Raw genomic sequence first — 21138 nt, forward strand, 5'->3', positions numbered from 1 at the left:
GGGTGCAGGCGTGGAAGCGTTAGGGGACAGATTTGGGGGTGGGGAATTCTGGTCTGCATTTACTCCGCCTCCCCTGTAGTAAAGATATTTTTCATACAATGCAGTGAATGTTTACAGCATATAGTTTTGTTTCCTTCCAACTATTATGAGAGAAATTGAATCCCTGGAAACGTTCCCTCTCTCTAAATGGGATGGAAACAATGAAGATGATGCAGGAAGTTTATGGGTTGGGGGAGGGAACAGCAGCGGGTTGGAAATGTAATTCCAAGGATTTTCTCTAAAACAGCACCCGTCTCCCACTCTCAGACACCTTGAACTCAGCATCTTCGACTAGGCCTGGGTCTTTGCTGGGGAGTGTGGGAGAACTATCTGCTTTAGCACATTGGTTCATTGCTGCATGAAAATGAGCATCAAGAAGTAGAAACAAAGCCTTATTAAGTACCTTTCCAATAAGTAAGCCTTATTAAGTACTTACCAAGCCCTCCTTAGTTTCTGGAGGACTGAGAGCCTGAGTCTGGCCTCTTTGACCATGTACCCTTGGGGAGGTCATTTGCCCTCTCTGAGCCCCATGTGGTTCTTTTGTTTTGTTTTGGTTTGGTTTTTGGTTTTGGTTTTTGTGTCTGTAAATGGGGGCTGAATTGGTATCTCTGAGAGATCTTCGAGGTTATAATCTGTGGCCAAAGGATTGGTTTCCTCCACCCCCTGCCCGAGTCTCTAGGAGAGACAGTGGTCTGTCCAACATGCCAGAGGCTCACCTCTCCTCCACAGAGCTGAGTTGCCCCAGTGCTAAGGGGACCTTGGAGACGGAGATCAGTGGCTCTGAGTGAGGGTCCAGTCCACCACTGGCAACAATAAAGAGATTCCAGTGATCACATGGCTTATAAGGGTAAAGATATGAGAAGACAGGCAGACCTGGGCTCAAATTATGGTTATTGGGTTTTGTTTTGCTTTGTTTTTTAAGATTTGTTGTTTATTTGAGAGAGAGTGAGTACACACGTGCTCCAGGGTAGGGAGGGGCATAGGGAGAAGGAAAGAGAGTCTTTTTTTTTTTTTTTTTTTGGAAAGAGAGTCTTAAGCAGACTTGCTGCTGAGCATGGAGCCTGACAAGGGGCTTGATCTCATGACCCTGAGATCACGACCCAAGCTGAAACCAAGAGTTGGATGCTTAACCGACTATGTGCCACCGAGGTGCTCTTCAAATTATGGTCTTTGTGTTCCATGATTGGGTGACCTTGGACATATCAGTCAGTTTTCCTAAACCTCAATTTTGTCTTTAAAAGCTCCTCAAGTTACAAAATATGAGAGACACCTAACTCTGGGAAATGAACAAGGGGTAGTGGAAAGGGAGGTGGGCGGGGGGTTGGGGTGACTGGGTGATGGGCACTGAGGGGGGCACTTGGCAGGATGAGCACTGGGTGTTATGCTATATGTTGGCAAATTGAACTCCAATAAAATATATATATAATTTTTTAAAAAGCTCCTCAAAGTGATGCAGGGAGAAGTAGATAAGATGCATTTATATCCTAAGTTTTTATTATGGTACTTGGTACATGGCAAATGGCAAAGTTACATGAGGTGCTATTAAAGTATCCATTTTACAGATGAAAAAACTGATTTTCAGGAAGATAAAACAACTTGCTTAAGGTCATCCACCCAGTATATGGTGGGCACAGGAGTCAGTGAGGCTTCAGAAATAACAGTAAAGGGGAGCTAGTCAGCTATTTTTCTTTTTTTTTTAACTTTTTTTTTTTTTTTTTAAGATTTATTTATTCATGAGAGACAGAGAAAGAGAGAGATTCAGAGACACAGGCAGAGGGAGAAGCAGGCTCCATCCATGCAGGGAGCCCGACATGGGACTCTATCCCGGGTTCCCAGGATCAGGCCCTGGGCTGAAGTCGGCGCCAAACCGCTGAGCCACCCGGGCTGCCCCTCAGCTATTTTCTTAAAAAAGATTTTGAGAGAGGGAGAGAGAGAGAGAGAGAGAGAGATCGGCAGAGGGAGACTCCTCTGAAGCGGACCCCTTGTTGAATGTGGAGCCTGACATGGGCTCCATCTTAGAACCACAAGATCATGACCTGAGCCAAAACCAAGAGTCTGATGCTTAACATACTGAGCCACCAAGCACCCCACCAGTCAGCTATTTTATCTGATGCAAATCAAATTATGTTAAGGGTTGAAATTGAAAAGATGATATTGGAACTATCTTGCTTTTAAAATATGCCAAGAAATGTTCCCCCTGAAATAGCAAAAATAATAGAAACTGCCTCCTACTAATTGCCAACTTGCTGAAGATATGCGACCCCTTCCCAGCTCCCTCCATTAGACTGACCTCCAGCACAGTGCTCCAGGGAACAGCCAGCACTATCAGGCCTCCTTGATTCACATTATCATTAAAAGGCCATCATGGGGTCCAGACAGTTGATTTCTCTGTTGAATATACTCAAAGCCCATAGCTCTGGTGGGGAATGAAAGTCTGGGAATGAGGTGGTCACTGCTTCTGGGCCTGGCATCCTTCATCCTGCTAGCTCCCAGGAAAGTGTGGAGCACAAGGGACCCGGAGAGTGAGCAGCAGGTCTGTGGTCCTTGGGACTCCTACTTCTGCCTTGTTCTCACTGTATGACCTTGACCATACTACTTACCCTCTCTTGGCCACACTTTCTACTTTTCTGTCAAATGGGAGTATTATTACCATCATGGCAGGTTAAGAAAGCCAGAAGTGGGTAAAGCTAAGTTAATAGTTTAGTGTAGTTAGATTAGTTCAGCGGTGGTAGGCTAGTTAAGACTGGTTAAATGGATAGAAGGTAAGCAGCTTGGCCAGTGCTAGTTATAATAGGAGCTTGGTAAAGTTTTTGTTGTTGTTTTTGGAATTTACAATGTGGAGAAGAAAAGCAAAAACAGTGAAGGATCTAGGAAAATGTTCCATAGCTCTAATTTTCTGTGAATATTTGTCATGTAGGACTGGGGTGGAATAAGATGGGGTTTGTGCCTCAGATAGGCAGAAATCTCACTCAGGCCAGCACCGCAGGCCCCAGAGATGCACCTGTTTACCCAGTACCACAGTCTGAAAAACCACCCAGGGGCACTGAGCTGTTGGGAGGGGGACTCACAGGAGCCTAGGGGAGCTGCGGTGCATGGTCTCAAGGGGAAGTGCATGCCAGGCTGGACGAGGACAGGAAGGTGGGCTGTGTGAATGACTATTGGCTTTGGAGATGGGAAAGGAAGGCCTTGCAGAGGTCTGGCTTGGCTTTGTGAAGTGGAGTCATCTCTTTGGAGTCCCCTTGAGAAAGCCTTAAAGTTCTCTCTAACAGCAGGCCTTGAAAGTTGATCGGGAATACTTTGGGCTGTTTACCATGCTGGGGTGGCCCTCAGGGACAGTTGGGTCATGGCTAGAGGTGGTGCCTGTGTGATACATAAATGTGGGGCAGTTTTAAACTCACTGCTGGCCTTCATAAGGCCAGAGTTGCCAGAGACAGCAACATGAGCTGGACAGCAGAGGGCATGAGGAGGCATCTTGAAATTTATTAAATACTCTCCCCAATGCCACCAAATGTAGAAAATGGGAAAGACAGAAAATACCAAATTAGATAGGATGGGGAGGACCTGGTGGTACCCTTGTACGTTGTTGTATAAACTGGCGTAGCCACTTTGGAAAACGATTTCTCGGCATTCTAAGCACCATGACCCAGTAATCCAGCTCCTTGGTAGTCATTCAAGAGAAACGCATGCACCTGTTCACCAAAAGACACGTGTGGGAATGTTCATAGTGGCACTTTTCATAAAAGCACAAGATGGGAAGTAATCTGAATGCACTTCCACAGTAGACCAATGAACGATGACAGGATATTCTGATACCATGGAATACTACACAGCAACCAGAACCAGCGATTTATCACCACACGTGATAATACAGAGCAATCTCACAGACCCCAGGGTGAAGGGAAGAAGCCAGACACTGAGACAGAACATTCTGGATGATTCCATTTACTTAAAGCATATGAACAGGCAAAACTAATCTATGGTGATAAAAAATCTGGATTGTGGTTGCCCTGGTTGGGGGGAGGAGGGGCTTGGGTTGTGAGGAGTCTTGAGGGGCTTCCGAGGTGCTGGTATGGTTTTCTCTCTTTATTTGGGTTGCGGTTTCTATGTTTGTTTGCTTTGTAAAGATTCATCCTTGAGCGCTTGTGCACTTTTGGTTGGTATCCTGTGCTACAGTAAAGAGTAAAAAAAAAAAAATTCAAGGTATTTGCACAGATGTCTCCATTTTTAGAGACATGGCAAGAAGGGGAAGGGGACCTAGCTAGATAACTTGTGTAGTAGGTTCCCAGTAGAGGTGTGGGCGGACTAGCCCTTCACAGCCTGGGCAATTTATTTAACCTGCTGGGAGGGGAAGGACTATTTTCACCTCATCATGGATGATGAACTGTGAAATTGCTCTAGCAGTGGCTCACCCCAGGGGAAACAGGTGGTATGGGCTGTCCTGGATTGGCTCAGCTCTGCGGGTCCCGATCTTCACTCCTATTTCTCTGTGGACAGAGCTTTAGGAAATGATTGAAAATATGAACACCTGAGAAAAAAGAATGTGTATGTGCATATGTGTGTTTTTATGATACTCTGTTGTGGTGCCAGGAAATATTGTTTATGGAATATTTGAAGATATCTGGGCACGTGCACAGATACATACATGCTCGTACACAGACACATTCACACACAAATACAAACGTGTGCATGTCACACTCACATAGGCACTCTTGCTGATATACACCTTTTTATGCACTAAGTATCACTTTGTGATGCTGAGCAAGCCATTTAACCTCCTAGTGCCTCAGTTTCCTCAGTGAAATGGAGCTAAAGATAATACTCAGTCCTTACGGCTGTTATGAACAACACACACATATACATAAATTAGATTTTTATTTGTGTTTGTTTGATGGCTGGCTGCCTCCCTCCCAGACTGTTGATGTCATGGGAGCAGGGACTTGGCTCAGAGTAGGAGCTGAGGGAGTGAATGAATGAATGGACAGCTCTTACAAATCCACTGGCATATGTACTGATGTTTAGACACATTGGCACACACATTGGTGCATGTCTGGAGACGCATCCATTCACATGTGTAGACACACACACACACATACACACAGATAGATATATCCAGGTACAGAGCTCAGGAAGGTGGATTTAGCTGCAGTTTTAAGACTTTGAGGTGGAAATCAGAACACAGGGCTCTGTTTGGGGCTCCAGGTAACTGTCATTTATTATGTGACCTTGGGTAGAACTTTCCACCTCTCAGAGTTACTCCTAGCTGGGATGTAACAATTGAAATTTGAACCATGGTCTGTCTGGGTCCAAGTCTATGCTTTTAATACCTAAGGCTTTGCTGTCCACAGGGTGACCCACAGACCAGTAGCCTCACCTGGAGCTTGTTGGAAATGCAGCATCTCAAATCCTACCCCAACCTCCTCAATCAGAACGCTCATTTTAACAAGTTCTGCAGGTGATTTGTGTGCGCATTACTTATTGAGAAGCATGGCCTGAGGTACACTGTCTTCCCTAAGATTAAGAGGAATTGGGGTTCATAAGGTGGGTGGAGCACAGGCACATGTCCATCCTGAGGACCACCAGAAAGGAGCAATCAGAGAATGGGAAGAGGGCAGCCAGGAGCTGCCTATGCACAGAGGCTCAGCATTGCTCATGAGGGACTCGTGTCCAGTCCCTGCTATTTATATACAGAATCACACAGTCGTTAGGATACCAATTCATAAGCTAAACTTTTAAATATGAAAAAAACACATGTTAATCATCTTGTGGTTCCTGTGGGTCAGAAACCTAGGTTTGGCTTCACTGGGTTTGGCTCAAGACCTCTCACAAGGCTGCAGTCCGTGTGGTGATCAGCACTGCAGCCTCATCTGAAGGCTCAACTGGAGGGAGATTTGCTCCCAAGCTCATGGGTGGTTATTGGGTTTCAGATCTCTTGAGCTTGACTTCTGAGTTGGAACCTGGCTCTATCCCTTCTTAGCTGCATGACTTCCATCAAATTTCACATCTCGGTGCTTCTGGTTCTTCCTCTGTGGGATGGATATAATAATAGCACCTAAATTCATGTACAAAAAAAGTCCACAGAACAGGGAGGTGTTTAGCACATTTTAAGTACTATATGAATTCTTGCTGTTCTTATTATTTGAACAAAAGTGCAGAAGCAGGACTGCACAAGCTTGGCTCCCAGAGGGTACTCACTAAGCCTTAGGGAGTGGATGAACTCTGGTTTGCAGTTTCCTGTTGGGGCTTTGGGACATATTAACAGGAGCATGGGGTCCAGGCTGTCAGAGGAGGCTTTGCTCCATTCTGCTCAGAGCAGACTTAGAGTGCTGGGCCTAGTCCTTGGTATTGCCACCTGGGAAGGCACAAGGGTGTTGCGGTGATCCTAAGCATGAGCAGGTGTCATAGTGGCCCATGCAGAGGGTCTAGCACATCCAGGGGCCTGGTGATTTATTAGAGTATGTGTTGTCTGGGGTGGGAGTTGCAGTGGGCTCACTGTGCCTGGTGTCAGGTGATGTTGCAAGGTCTAGCCCAGGAGGTGTCATGTGCCAGACAGATATGAGGGGCCTTGGAACAGTCTGAGCAGGGTAGCGTCCTTGGAGCAGCATGGACTGGGGGACTTACCTACTTAGCTGTATGTCAGAGGACTCAGAGCACTCACAAAGGCCAGTGTCTGAGAACTTGGGTGCCTTCATACCCATGCTGCTGGCTTGGCACATTTTTAGATGATGCCACTTCTATAGTTTTCAAAAGGTAGAGATAGAAAAGAAAAAAGACTGCAAATAGAATTTTTTTTCCCCAGAAGCTATTTTAACACGGAAACAACTGGAGAGCCTACTCATCATTTTAAAATGCTTTTAAAATTAGTGCTGCCTCATATCTGCCTGTGTACCTGCAAACCAGTGGCACATACATGGAATAAACTTGGGTTTAAAAATCCCTTGGTCCAACTCCCTCTTTTCACATGTGGTGTACCTCAGGGCTAAAATGGGGCAATGACTTTCCCAAGGTCATATAATCTATCTAGGGCAGAGATGGGGCTCTAGCATCTTCATAGGAGATGGTTTCTAAGATGGGAACAGGGAACCAGGAGACCCTCATAGGTGAGGTAAGAATTATTTCATTCTGAGAAGCATTTTTAAGCGGAAGGCTACTCCAGACGTTTGCTGACTTCTTAGAGCTTACGGGGAAAACAGTGAAGAGCCCAGCCTGTATGACAGCAGGCCATCAGTAAACTCATTCATGCATGCATTCATTCAAAACAATATTTACTGAGTAGCTACTTTGTGTCAGGCAATGTTCTAGGTGCTAGAGATACAAGCATGACCACAGCAGTCCATTCTCCTGATTCTCATTCATTCATGTATTGTTTCATTCAGCAAATGTTTGAGGGCCTAGTAGGCACAAGGCGCTCTTCTTGGTCTTGGGATAATCAGTGACCAAACAGCAGAATTTATGTTCTGGGGAAGGGAATAGGCAATACATATTTTTTAAAGGTTTTGGATAGTATATGTTAGATGGGAGAAGTTTGATGAGGAAGAAAAACCACCTCTAGGACAGGGCTCAACAAATTATGGCCCTTAGGCCAAAGCTGGTCCTCCACTTGTTGTTTATAGATAAAGTTTTATTGGTTCATAGCTGTATTTGTTAGTTTAAATACTGTCTATGGCTACTTCCATGCTATCGCTACAGAGTTGAATAGTGACAGAGACTGTATGACCTACAAGCCAAAAAGATTTATCTTTACCTTTGCAGAAAAAGTTTGCTGACCTCGCCTCTAGGATATCCAAGGGAAGGTGTCAAAGAGGCAGTTGATGTGTGATTACAAAAAAATATGTCATTAAAATAAAACTCTGATACTTATTGGAAAAGTGAACATCCTTATCTGTAAAATGGGGTGGTGCCCGGTGCTCGGGCTGCCCCATCTCCCTGGAATGCTGTGGTTCAAAGTGAGCCTCAGCTTTGCTACTTGCTGGGATTGTTGTCTCCTAAAGAAGGGTACTCCACCACTCATGGCTCATGTTTCTAGAAACACCGCCCAACCCCCCAGGTGTATCAGTCCAGAAAACTACCTGAACCTTAGAGTGACAGATAATTTTCCAAGGATTCCCATGTTTGTTCCCAGATAGAGTTTTAGTAAACAAAACTCATGGCTAATGTGACTGGTGATGGCCTCTTTCTGCTCTGATCTACGCTTTTCAGGGTCAAGACCACCAACAGGAGGTTTTTATACTCCCTCCTGCGCCCCGGTTGCCAGGGCTTGGGAGATCTGCCTGTAAATAAAGGCTTAAAACAATCTTGGATTCCTTCCATTCCTCCAGAATCCACATTTAACTTTAACAATATGGCTTTTTCATTTCCATTTTGTTTCTATATGATACAAGCTTTTATTTGTTTGTTTATTTTTAAGAAGCATTTTGAGTTGGGAAAATGATAGCCCAACAAGAAGGCATAATTGTACTGATTTTCCGAAGTGCGGCAATACTCCAGCTCTGATGGACTGCGAGACATGAATCAGAAAGATTCTATTACACATCTCTGGGACGGGCGACACAGGGGTATCATCCAACATGATTAATTTGACTTGGTCATTATGGACACAGACAAGCCTGACAAAATTGCATTTCATTCCCCACTGAATTCATAAAATCACTGTACACATAATAAGTTATAGCGATGGGTGCCCTGCTCCAGCGGATCAGGGATTTCAGATCTGGACAAGGTACCATTTTCCTTGTTTTGAAAACAGAGCCAAGAAACACTGAATTGTATGACAATCTTTTCGCTGAGATGTTCTCATAGGGTGTGGACTCTCCTTGTGAAAATAGTAGGGTGGTAAGGTGGCTGTATCATTTACTGTCCAGACCAGGATGATTTTAGAGTAAAAGAGAGTATTAAAAATTACCCTGGGACAAGAGGCATAAGGCAGGACTGTCCCTGGCTAGTCAGGATCAGTGTGTGTGCTGGGAGAGCGCCAATAGTGGCACGGCATATGTTGGCTCCGGACAGGGCGTCTTGTCATTGTTCCCGAAAATGCTACCTGTGTGACTTTGGAGAAGTCATTTTGCCTTTTTGGGCCTCAGTTTCTTCATCTGTATGGTGGAAAAGACATTTAATGCTTGTTCTGCTCTGCCACCTGACATCTTTTTTCCCCTCCCTGGGTATGGTGGTGGGGTGGAGATTATGTTCACTTTCTGTTCACGTATTTTCACATCTGTTTCCTTGTATGATTCTTTCAGCTGTTAGGTGGGGTTTCATAGATAAGGACACTCAGGAGTAGACAGTTTGGACAAACTGCCAGAGGTCTCTGAGCTGTACATGGTGGGACTGGAATTCCCCAGGTTAGGCTAACTCCAAGGCCAACATTCTGTCTGCAGATAAAAAAAAAAACAACCCCAGTATTCACTGATTTTGTATTCCAAGAAACTTGAAGCCTTTTTTGGGAAAAATATTTGAAATACATAAAAGCATCTGAAACCCCAAAGTCCTGTGTCAACATAAGGTACTGTTCCTGTCACTCGGGTTATTTATTTAGCAGCCTGGGCTTCTGCAAGAAGGCAGAGGTCCGTCCCTTGTTCATTCTTCCCATGGGGAGCAGCAGTGGGGACGAGGGTGGTCTCATTTCCTCTGCTGCTGCTGGAGACCCTAGGGTCAGGCAGGGTGAGGTGCAGTTAAGGGAGCAAGGGTCAGAGCATCTTGCTGACTGATGTCCTACCATCCTGTGCCCACTGTTCTAGTAGATTATCACATACTGCTTCTTTTCCATGAGGCACTTGGAGCTGGAATTCTGGCCGTGGCTCCCCTCATATGGCCAGCTTCGCAGCTAGTATACCTGCTGGTGTAACTCCTGCTGCTGAGGCCTCCCTGCCCTATTAGTAGGCCACTGTCTTGGGTGGGACCCTTTTAGATGCCTTCAGCCAGCTGCCTTCCTTAGCTTTCACTTGCTCCCTAGGACTGTTCACGCATCCTTGCCTTGCCAAACCACGTCCACGCAGATTGTTCTCTGTCTCTGTCTCTTTCTCTCTCTCATCCTCTCTGTCTCTCTCTTTTATTCTCTCAGTCTCTCCCAGCCCTTCCATTTCAGGCAGCTCCATCTCCCCAGAACCTAACAATGCTGGTGGCCTCCTGAGCCTCTCAACTCTGGGAACACAAGCTGGGTCCTCCTGAGGGCATTTTCTCACCAGGTTTCACTGGGTAGTGAAACCCAGGTAGTGTCACATCCTGTTATGTGCTGCACCCAAGTCCCAACAAGCTGTGCTACCAGGGCTCAAAGGTGGGGCTACTCTCCTATAGATTCCCCCTCAGGGAAACCTTCCACCTTTCTCTTATAGAACGTTGGGGTGGGTGATGAAAGTGGAGTCCAAATGCCAGTCTGAGAACCTTCTGGAAGCATTAATTGGATTAAGTAGGAAACCATTGAATTGCAAAATGTATATTTCCCCAAAAAGATATCATTAATTTGTAAATACTCAATGACATAGCTCTGAAACAGATGAAGCAAAAACAAACAAATTCAAGAAGAAATTGATCCAAATCACAATCATGGCAGACATTTTTACCTCTCTCATAAACCAAGGATCAGCCAGAAACAGAAAACCAATGTTAATAGAAGATTTAAACGACATAATTAAGCTAGAAATGATAAACATGAATGAAAATTAGCTTTATACTATATAACAAAGGACTTTTCATTGACTTTCAAAGAATCAATATATTTTTATTCTGAGTATGTATATTTTCATTTTGGGTATTCTTTTTTTCCTACTCAGTGGTTTTCTCATTTATTAGCCTTTTAAAAACACCCAACTATTCCTTAAATTTGTCTAAAATTCATTATCTGTTTTTTACTCTTTCTTCTCCTGGTTTATTTTGTTTCTGTGTCTAGCTTCTTGAGTGTTGAGTTTAATTTTTTTGTTTTTCTTCTCTTCTATAAAATTCACTTAGGTAAAAAAAGTTACGAATTTTCCATTGTTCACTCTCACAAGTTTTGTCAGATAGTGTTCTCATTTTCTGTGATTTCAGTTACAATTGCCTCTTTAACTCAAAAGTTCTTGAGAAGATTGCTCTTAAAGTGTCCAAGGATTTAGGAGCCTCTGCCTCCCTCTATTTTTTCCTGCTCCTTCTTTCTCTACGTTCTTTGTTTTTTGTTAAAAACTAGGTTAGTGCATTTAGATGGTAGAGTGTGGTCTGTGTCATTTCTTCCTTTTGAAAAATTTGAGATTTTCTATGTAGCTAGTACATGGACATATTTTTTAACTGTCTCACAGACATTTGAAAAGAACGGGTGTTCTTTAAATAGCGGAAGAGATCAAGAGGGTGCATTGTGTTGTTCAACTCTTCTATCCTTACTGATTGATTTGTCAATTTTTGAAGAGAGGTGTTAGTGTGTCATTATGTTTATGGTTTTGTTGAATCTTTTTTGTACTACTAAACAGTCTTTTTACATTTTATATTCCTCTGGTTTATCAGTCACCATAAAAGTTTATGTTCGTCATTTTTTCTTAATGGATTGTATCATTCGTCAACTTAAGTATTTCCCTTACTTCTTTCAGTGCTTTTGCTCTGAATTATGCCTAATGTCTTGTTAATTTTGCCACTTCTGTTTTTTACTTGTTTGCTCTATTTGTAATCTTCTGTGTCATTTTATTTTGGGCATGCCTATTATAAATGTCATATGCTGTATTTATTTATTTTAACCAAATAAAGGGATTTAAATCATTCATATTTATTGTGGTTAAATTTAATCTTAGTACTGTCATTTTATGAAGGTTTTATTATCTTGTTTCATAGTTCATTCCTGTGTTCTTTCTTTCTTTTCTAATTATTGTTAGGTTGGTCAGATTATATTTTCTTTTCCTTTGTTTTAGTTCCTCCACCAATGTGGAATTCCTGTTTTCCCTTAAAATTATAAACAAAAATGCTAAGAAATGAATTTAGTCAAGTTTCAGAGCATAAGATCAACACATAAAAATCAGTTGTGTTTCTATATACAATGCAATGAACAATCCCAAAAGGAAACCAAGAGAACAATTCCATATATAATAGTGTCCAAAAGAAGAAAATATGTAGGAATAAATTTATCCAAGCTAGTGAAAGACTTGAACACTTACTATAAAAGATTACTATAAGAAATAATTAAAAAATAAATGAAAAGATATAAATAAATGGGAAAGACATCCTATGTTCATGGATTGGAAATCATGATATTGGTAAGATTGCAATATCATGCAAGCAAGCTACAGATTGAGTGCAATCTCTCTATCAAATTTCTACCAGCCTTTTTGGGCAGATGTGTTAATAGCTGATCCTCAAATACATAAAAGTTGCAGGAGGCCCTGAGTAGCCACACAAATCTTAAAAAAGAATAACAAAGTTGTACAACATACATTTCCCAATTTCTACAAAAGCTGCAATAGAACAGTGTGGTACTGGCCTAAGGATAGATATACAGACCAATGTAATAGAATTTTTAAAATTTTTAAAATCTAGGAATAAACCTCTACACCTATAGCACATTGATTTTTGACAAGATCAAAAATCAGGATCATTCAGTGGGGACAGAATAGTCTCTTTACCAAATAGTACTGAGACAACTGGATAGCCATGTGCAAAATAATGAAGTTGGACTCCACCTCCTGCCATATGCAAAAGTGAAGTCAAAATGGACCCATGACTTAAGTCTGAGAGGTAAATCTATAAACATTTTAGAAGAAAACATAGGGGTAACCCTTCATGACATTGGATTTGGCTATGGATCCTTAGGTATGACAACAACAAAAGCAACAAAAGAAAAAAATAGATGAATTGGACTTCATGACATTACGCACTTCTGTGTATCAAAGGACATTATGAGAAAAGTGAAAAGACAACCTACAGGTTAGAAGAAAAATATTTGCAAGTCATATATCTTATAAGGGTCTATATCTAGAATACGTAAAGAACTCTTTAATACAACAACAAAAAGACAACCCAATTTAGCATATGTGCTGCCGAAGTGAGCACAAGACAACTCGATTTAAAGATGGGCAAAAGACTTGAACAGACATTTCTTCAAAGAAGATATGCAAGTGGCCAAGAAACACATGAAAAGATGCTCACCATCATTAGTTGTTAGTTTGATACAAATCAAAACTGCAATAAGATACCATTTCAGATTCCCTAGGATGGCTATAAAAAAAAGTAATGGAACATAAATGGTGGTGAGGATGTGGAGAGTTTGAAACCTTCATATGTTGCTGATAGGAATGTAAAATGTGCAACCATTGTGAAAAATTGTTTGATGGTTTCTCAAAGTTAGACATAGAATTACCATAAGCCCAGCAGTTCCACTCCTTGCTATATATGCAAAAGAACTGAAAACAGGGACTCTAATAAATATATGTACACAAAGCAGCACTTTTTACAATAGCTAAAAGGTGGAAACTGCCCAACTGTCTGCCAATGGATGAATGGATAAACAAAATGTGGTATTTACATACAGTGGAATATTATTGAGCCATAAGGAATAAAGTACTAATGCACACTACAATACGGATGAACCTTAAAAACATCATGCTAAGTGAGAGAAGCCAGACACAAAATGTCACATATTATATGGTTCCATTTATATAAAAACTATCCAGACTAGGTAAATCCACAGAGACAGAATGCAGATTGGTGGTAACTGGAGGTTCAGGGACCAGAGTACAAACTGTTTAATGGGTATGAGGTTTCCCTTTGGGGTGAAGAAAATATTGAACTAGATAGAAGGGGTGGTTGTAGAACATTGTGAATGTACTAAAAGCCATCGAAATATAAATTTTTAAACAGTTTATGTTATATGAACTTCATCTCAGACTTAAAAATTGTAACATGTATTTAAATTTTCCTTAGAGTGTAAATAACTATCAATATCTGTAATTTCCTTCTTTACAGAAGACACAGCTTCTATCCAAAATCCTCTAGATTTTTAGTTTGTGGTCATCATTAATTTTATAATCCTATGCTATCTCTCTTCTATTGTAGGAGTCCTTATAAAATAGTCACATTAAACCCTGCAGTCACCTTATCACCTTATTGGAGGGCAGCTATTTTGAATTGATATAAACTCTAGTGGTTTCTGAGCTCACTACTCTTTCTAGAATCCCTTTCTTGGGTTTCCTTTTTTTTTTTAAGATTTTATTTATTGGGAATCCCTGGGTGGCTCAGTGGTTTGGCGCCTGCCTTTGGCCCAGGGTGCGATCCTGGAGCCCCGGGATCGAGTCCCACGTCAGGCTCCCTGCGTGGAGCCTGCTTCTCCCTCTGCCTGTGTCTCTGCCTCTCTCTCTTTCTCTATGTCTATCATGAATAAATAAATAAATTTTTTTTTAAGATTTTATTTATTGATTTGACAGAGAGAGAGCAAGCACAAGCAGGGAAGCAGCAGGCAGAGGGAGAGAGAAGCAGGCTCCCCGCTGAGCAGGGAGCCCCATGTGGGGCTCGATCCAGGACCCTGAGATCATGACCTGAGCTGAAGACATATGCTTAACCCCACTGAGACACCCAGGCACTCCCTTCTCAAACCATTCTCTAGTTTTGAGCTTTGAGTATTTGTGTCAGAAAATATCATTTAAAACAATATGTATGTATGTATGTATGTATGTATGTATTACTATGGATGAATTTTTTTATTCGTTGTCATTTTGTTGTAGTAAATGAAAGAGTATATTCTGATGATTTCATAGAACATAAGCTTATGGGGCACCTGGGTGGCTCAGTCAGTTAAGTGTCTGCCTTTGTCTCAGGTCATGATCTCCAGAGAGAGCCCCAGCATTAGGCTTCCTGCTCAGCAGGGAGTCTGCTGCTTTCTCTCTTTCCCTCTGCCCCTCCCCACTGCTTGTTCTCTCTCTCTCTCTCTCTCTCTCAAATAAACAAATAAAATCTTAAAAAAAAAAAAAAAGCACATAAACTTATCACTGCAACAGGCTTCTGGCTCTTTGGATATTCTTAGATTCCTTCCTCTGTGTCCCCTCCTCAAAGCCCAGAGATTAACCCTTTGCCTCTGTCTACTCCTCCTGCCTCCAGGAGTCATTGCCTTAGGTGCTTAATGAAGACCCCTCCTCCTAGAAGCTCCAGGAGAAGATGTATGCTTCCCTGACCCAAAGGGCAAGCCACATGTCGGAACAGCCTAGCATTCTTCCTTTCCTGGTGCAAGGAGAGCACAGCAGTCTGTCCTGCATATCCCTTCTACCCCAGCCACATTGCTTTGCTCTGAATTTCCATTCCTTAGTTATTTGGAAAGAAAAGCACAAATGGAGGAATTGAGGAACAAGGTGATTTTAGCAGCCTCAAAACCCACTTCTGTGTGGTTGGGGAGCTCTACCTTCTTGCATGTTGGTCAACTCCACATCCTGGCCCTGCCATCTGCCTCAGTGCTCCCTCCCTCCACTTTCTGCCCCAAAAGGACCATCAGTTAAGGTTTTTCATGCACCACTTCTGGGGAGGGAGGAACGCTGGATTGATTCAAACTGCCTGTCCTGCCCTTGGGTCACCGCCAAGACAAGCCCTCTCAGAAGGGGGATTTCATGGTCTGCCAGTCTGTTCATTTTCTTCCTACTCTTACTTCTGGCATGTGGTAAGAAGTTCATCTCTTCATCCGTTCACTATTTGAGCACCCATTACTGATGATGCTTAGGATACAGCAGTGAACAAAACAGATGAAAACCTCCCCCTTCATGGAGCTGACATTCAATGGAATCTATTGATTCCAATGAATCAATAAAATTTGAAGGACGTTAGAAGGTGACAAACCTGAAAGGGATAAAAACAAACAGAAAAGGGAGCGTGGCCAGTGGTTTGTAATTTTAAATCAAGCAGTGAGGGTAGAACTCATTGAGAAGGGGATATTTGAGTAGACATGAGTGACAAAGGAATGAGCTGTGTGAGTATCTGAGAGAAGAGTGTTCCAGAGAGTGGAAACAGCCAGTGCAAAGGCTCCGAGGTAGAACCATGCCTAGTATGACCAGAGTGGCATGAACTGGGAGAATGGTGGGAGATACCGGGGAGGTAAGGGAGATGGAGGTGGGAGTGGGGGCACTGGACCATATAGCATGGGGGTAGGAGGCCATTGTAAGGGCCTTGTTCTTACTCTGAATGACAAGGGGACCACTGGAGGGTGGTGAGCAGAGGAGTGCACGATCTGATATTTTAACAGGATAATCCTGGCCCTGAAGGAGAAGAGACCATAGCAAGAGTGGGGACAGGGAAACCCATCTCTTAGGGGGAGTGAGAAATGGATCTTGAAGAAGCCTCTGATCCAGTGTAGGAAAATGCTGGATTCAGAGTCGCAAGACCTGGGTTTGCATCCCATCCAAGACTTCCTAGCTATGTGACACCCCCACTTCCTCAGCTTCATCGTCTTTACCTGCAAAATGGAGAGAATAGTCATATGAATTATTTGCAGAACTGATGTGGGTTTGATGGAGAATGCATGTGGAAAAGCTGGCTCTAGTGGCTGGCACACAGTAGGTGCTCAGTAAGAAGCAGTAGCAGAATGAGGCAGTATTCAGGTGTCATGCATTTAGGATTTGATTGCGTTTGAGGGAGGCATGTTGCATGCTTAGTTATTTTTAAGTGTGCTAATCGCCTCTTTAAATGAATTGTCATAATTGTGTTATTCCAATATTTTGATACAACATATGCTTATTTTTGCAAAAGGCTTCTGGTTGGTTGGGCTGGCTCCAGTGTGTTGAGGTTTTGGTTTTTAAATGAAAGGAATGGACTTGTGTGCTCATTTAGCATCATGTGCCAGCACCTCCTCTGGGAACTGGGGTGGAGGGGGGCGGGCAGGGGGGCTGTGTGGAGAGACATGAGCTACAGATGACTGACGGACTCCCAGTCTGTCAAGAGGGACAGATACAGATTGACCTAAGTGAGCTCTAAACCTAAAGTCTGGCACAGTCCTCATTCACATTCTAACTGAGTACCTACTATGTGCCAGGCACTGTGCTAGGTGTTGGCGATGAGACAGTCTTACCCCTGCCCCGTGGAGTCTGAGATTGGGGGATGTGGGCATAAGTAAAAGGTAAATAAAGAATCAAAAATAATTGCAGGTGTATGTGATATTCTGGGGAGCACACAAAAGGGGCTGCAGAAGAGGAATGTGAGGAGTAGAGTCTTGTTGCTGGATGGGCAGGGGAGCTGGGGGAGGCTTCCTGGGATGATGTGATGCCTGTGGCTGAGTCCCACAAAAAGCCAGTCAGCCCCCAGCCCATCCCAGTAGTCAGGCTCAAGACAGACCTATCACCCCACGGCATGCAGGCTTGGGGTGTGAGGAGTTCAGAACACTGACCCAGTGCCAGGCAATGGCCTGAGCAGTTCACATGATCGATCCAGTTCCTTTTCACAGCCACCTTGTAGCACTTGCTATTATTACCCTCTTTTTACAGAAAAGGAAACTGAGACACAGAGCAGTTAAGTAGTGTGCCCGAAGTCACATACCTAGTATGTGGCAGAGTCAGGATTCAAACCCAGGCCCTCCAGCACTTGACCACACACTACACTCCTGTGCAACAAGGATGTCCAGGGCAGTCATGAGGGTTGAGTGAGATGTGATCCCATGGTCTCTGCCCTGGGATCTGGCTTGTTCATCCATTCAACTAATTATTTTTTAGTTCTTACTTTGTGCCAGGTTCTGGGAAGCAGGACCAACAAGGGCTATCCCAGCAGAACTCACGTTAAACATTAAATAACTATGCAAGCAGTTAGTTGACTACACATTCAATGAGTGCTTCCAAGGGGAATGCAGAGCCACTTGGGGGTATATAATGCGCTCTGACCCGCTCTAGAGAGTATCAGGGAAGCCATCTAAACCAACCGATTGCTGAGGGTTGAGTAGAAATAAGCAGGTGAAGGGAGAGCATGTGGTGGGCACAGCATTCCCGCAGAGGGAACAGCCTATGTGAGGGCCTGGAGGCAGGCAAGGTCTCTGTGGCTGGAGGGGTGATGGGGAGCAGGCATGTGAGGATGACAGGGCCATGTTTGAGACTATGGACTTTATCCTCAGGGCAGTGGGGAGCCATCAAAGCATTGTAAGCATGGGAGTGGCAAGGTGATCATCTTTCTAGAGACTACTCTGGCTACATGAAGGGGATGGATTGGTGGGGGAAGGAATGGGATACCAGGACAGAGGCTGTTGCAGTTGTCCAGGAAACAGATGGTGTGGCCTGGAGCAGGGCAGGGGTAGTGGGAATGGAGAGATGTTGGTGGGTATAAAAGATAGTTCAGAGGAGTTTCAGTGGATTTGAAATGACTGAGGGTAAGCCCCAAGTTGGTGGCTTTATTAACTGCATGGAGGACAGGATGAGGGAGCTACAGCTGCAGGGTTGAGGAAGGGCAATGTGAGGGCAGCTTTGCACATATTAACTCTGAGATACTTGTGATATGCCAGGTGTGAATATTGGGAGGGGGCAAGTGTTTAGATGCTCACATCTGGAGCTCAGATGGGTGCCAAGACTGGAGATGGAAATGTGGCACCTAGATGGGAATGAAAACCGAGCCTGAGATCCAACTGGGGAGAGGTTGTAGGGAAGGAAGGGAGAAGAGTCAAGACTCAGGCTGAGAGAATACAGCATGGTTAAGTAGAAAAAGATGAGTGGGCATTGGAGAAGATGAAGTGGGAGCAAGAGGGTGAGTAGCAAGAGGTCCTGGATGCTAATGGAGGGATGTTCTCAAGATGAAGGGAAGGGATCCATTGGACCAACATCGCTGAGGAGACAATGAAATGTGGTTTGAAAACTGATTGGATCTGGCACCATGGAGGCCTCTGGGAGGTGGAGTTTTGGAGGGTGGTGGGGAGCAGGTTTCAGTGGGCTGTGTAGTGAGTGGGAGATGAAGAAGAGGAGCTGACAACCCTTTCAGGAAGACAGATGTGGACTTGGGAGGAGGTGGTGGCAGCTGGAGAGGGACAGGGGAGTGTGCAAGTCCGAAGAGAGATGAGCATGTTTCAGTGCCGATGAGAGTGGTCCAGCAGAGGGGAAGGCTGAAGAGCCAGGAGCAGGAAGAGTTCATGGGATGCCCAAAGTCCTTGGACAGAGGGGGAGGGGAGAGGGAAGGATCATTCTCTACACAGGCAGGGAGATTGGCTTTAGGAAGGAGGGATGGCTCTTCCGGCATCAAAACAGGAGGCAAGTTGGTACCAAATAGGCAAGTTTGTGTTTCTGATAACAGGATGCTGTTAGAGTTATTTTCTATTTTCCCTGAGGAGTAGAAGGTGACCGGTCATCTGTACTGGGTAAAGGGGAAGAGAGTGCTGGAGGATGAGGATGGAAGACAGGCTGGGGAGAACTGCCATGGGAATGAACAAGCTGGGAGGGAGTGGATCCCAGAGGCATGAAGACATCACACAGTTGGTGACCCTGATTTCTGGTGCAATTTGGCCAGAGCTTTGCTCAGCTCTCTTAGTGAGGGTGAGAAGGGTTGGGTGGTTGGGTTCATGTCATGGTAGGGGTTTTACTAGCCAGGTGCCAGGCATAGAGGAGCAGAGAGAGGCACAGAGTGCTTTCTCTCTTCCACCTATTTCTGATTACTTGGGGGTGCTCTGCCCCCTTCTCCATTCTACCCCCCTATAGCTATCTCTTTCACCAAGCCCTGGATTACTCAAAGCCTTAACCATAAAATTATACCAATTGACCTATCAGCATCTGTCTTGGAAAATATGCACTTAAAGGCAAAATTACATTAATACCCATATATATGCACCAAAGTGCATCAAAATATAACCTGAAAAATCATTTTCATCCCCCGCAGGGTGCCCATGTTAAGATGTTTGGAAGGTTCTCTCCCTCTCTTATTCTCTCTCCGTCTACCCCTTGCCCAAGATTTCCAGTAGAGATGTACTAGTTTTTAAGCATGAAATATTCAGGATGTATTTATTACCACTCAGTGGCCTCATCCAACAAATATTTACTGGAACCAGGTACTGTGTTAGGCTTCAATTACCCTACCTTTTCTAGCATACACACTTAACTTATCAAAGAGAACAAGATGTTATTTCCCATATGCTATCATGGTTTTGTGAGGTTCCCCCTCCACCTTTACACAATATGTATTATGATTGTTCTAAGATTTACCATTATATTCATTAGTACCTTTGGAGTCTTTCTTCAGTTCTGGAATATTCCCAACCTTTATCCCTTCAGTTACACCTCTGCGCCATTCCCTCCCTCTTCTCCTTCCAGAATGCTGATCAAACAGTTATCACTTAGACACTTTCACTTTGTCCTCTGTGTCTCCTAACTTCTCTTTGCTGTTTTCTTATATCCATCTACAAATCTACATGAGTTTCTTGTCTGCGGCCTGATCTCTTTCAGAGTAAAGAAAAGGGGAGTGATCCCCCAGGCTGACATCATCTCTATACTAAAACCCAGCAAAGGCAGAAAGAAAGAGGGAAATTATAGGCCAGTCTACTCATAAGCTAGATGCAAAAATCCTGGACAAAACATCAGCAGTAAAAATCCAGCAAGGCATAATACATCATGACCAAGTAGGGTTTATTCCAGAAATGCAAGGTTGTTTTAACATTAGAAAAACCAAGTGAAGTAATTTACCATGTATTAACTAAAGGAGCAAAGTCACTAGAGCTTTCAGTAGATGTGGGGAAAGGAATCCAATAAAAGTAAAACAACAACAAACTACACACAATTGAAAGAAAAATAAACACCTTCTTGATGTACTAGCAATGCCTTCACGCTGTTACAGAACACCTGTAAGAACCCATGGCAGATGTTGTACTTAGTGGTAAAACATCGAGATATTTAAGATAAGGAAGAAAACAAGGCTGCCCACTCTCACCATTTTTATTCAGCATTGTACTGGAGTTTCCTCATTGTGCAGTGAGGGGAAGGGGGAAATGAACAAACAAGGATTGGAGAGGGAGTCCAGAATGGCTCCTGGCTTCTGGGGGAGTCTTTGTACCATTTACTAAGACAGGAAAGACCAGGAGAGGATCCAGTTGGGCTGGGTGTTCAGGGCACTCAAGGGAATTGAACACCTTTCTCAGGTGTCCAACTGCCATGGAAGACGACCAGGCAGGAAATCAGGATACTTCAGCTCTGTTCCCAACTCTGACTAACCTTGAATGGACCACTT

At 43.6% G+C, this 21138-nt stretch overlaps 1 protein-coding gene across 6 annotated transcripts in view; it reads left to right on the plus strand.

The window, feature by feature from the left end:
- Window positions 1–21138, plus strand: part of TOX2 (TOX high mobility group box family member 2) — a 132971-nt gene that overhangs the window by 61829 nt on the left and 50004 nt on the right. The window lies entirely within an intron of this gene.

This window comes from Canis aureus, chromosome 26 (assembly GCF_053574225.1).
Source record: "Canis aureus isolate CA01 chromosome 26, VMU_Caureus_v.1.0, whole genome shotgun sequence".
Lineage (NCBI taxonomy): Eukaryota > Metazoa > Chordata > Mammalia > Carnivora > Canidae > Canis > Canis aureus.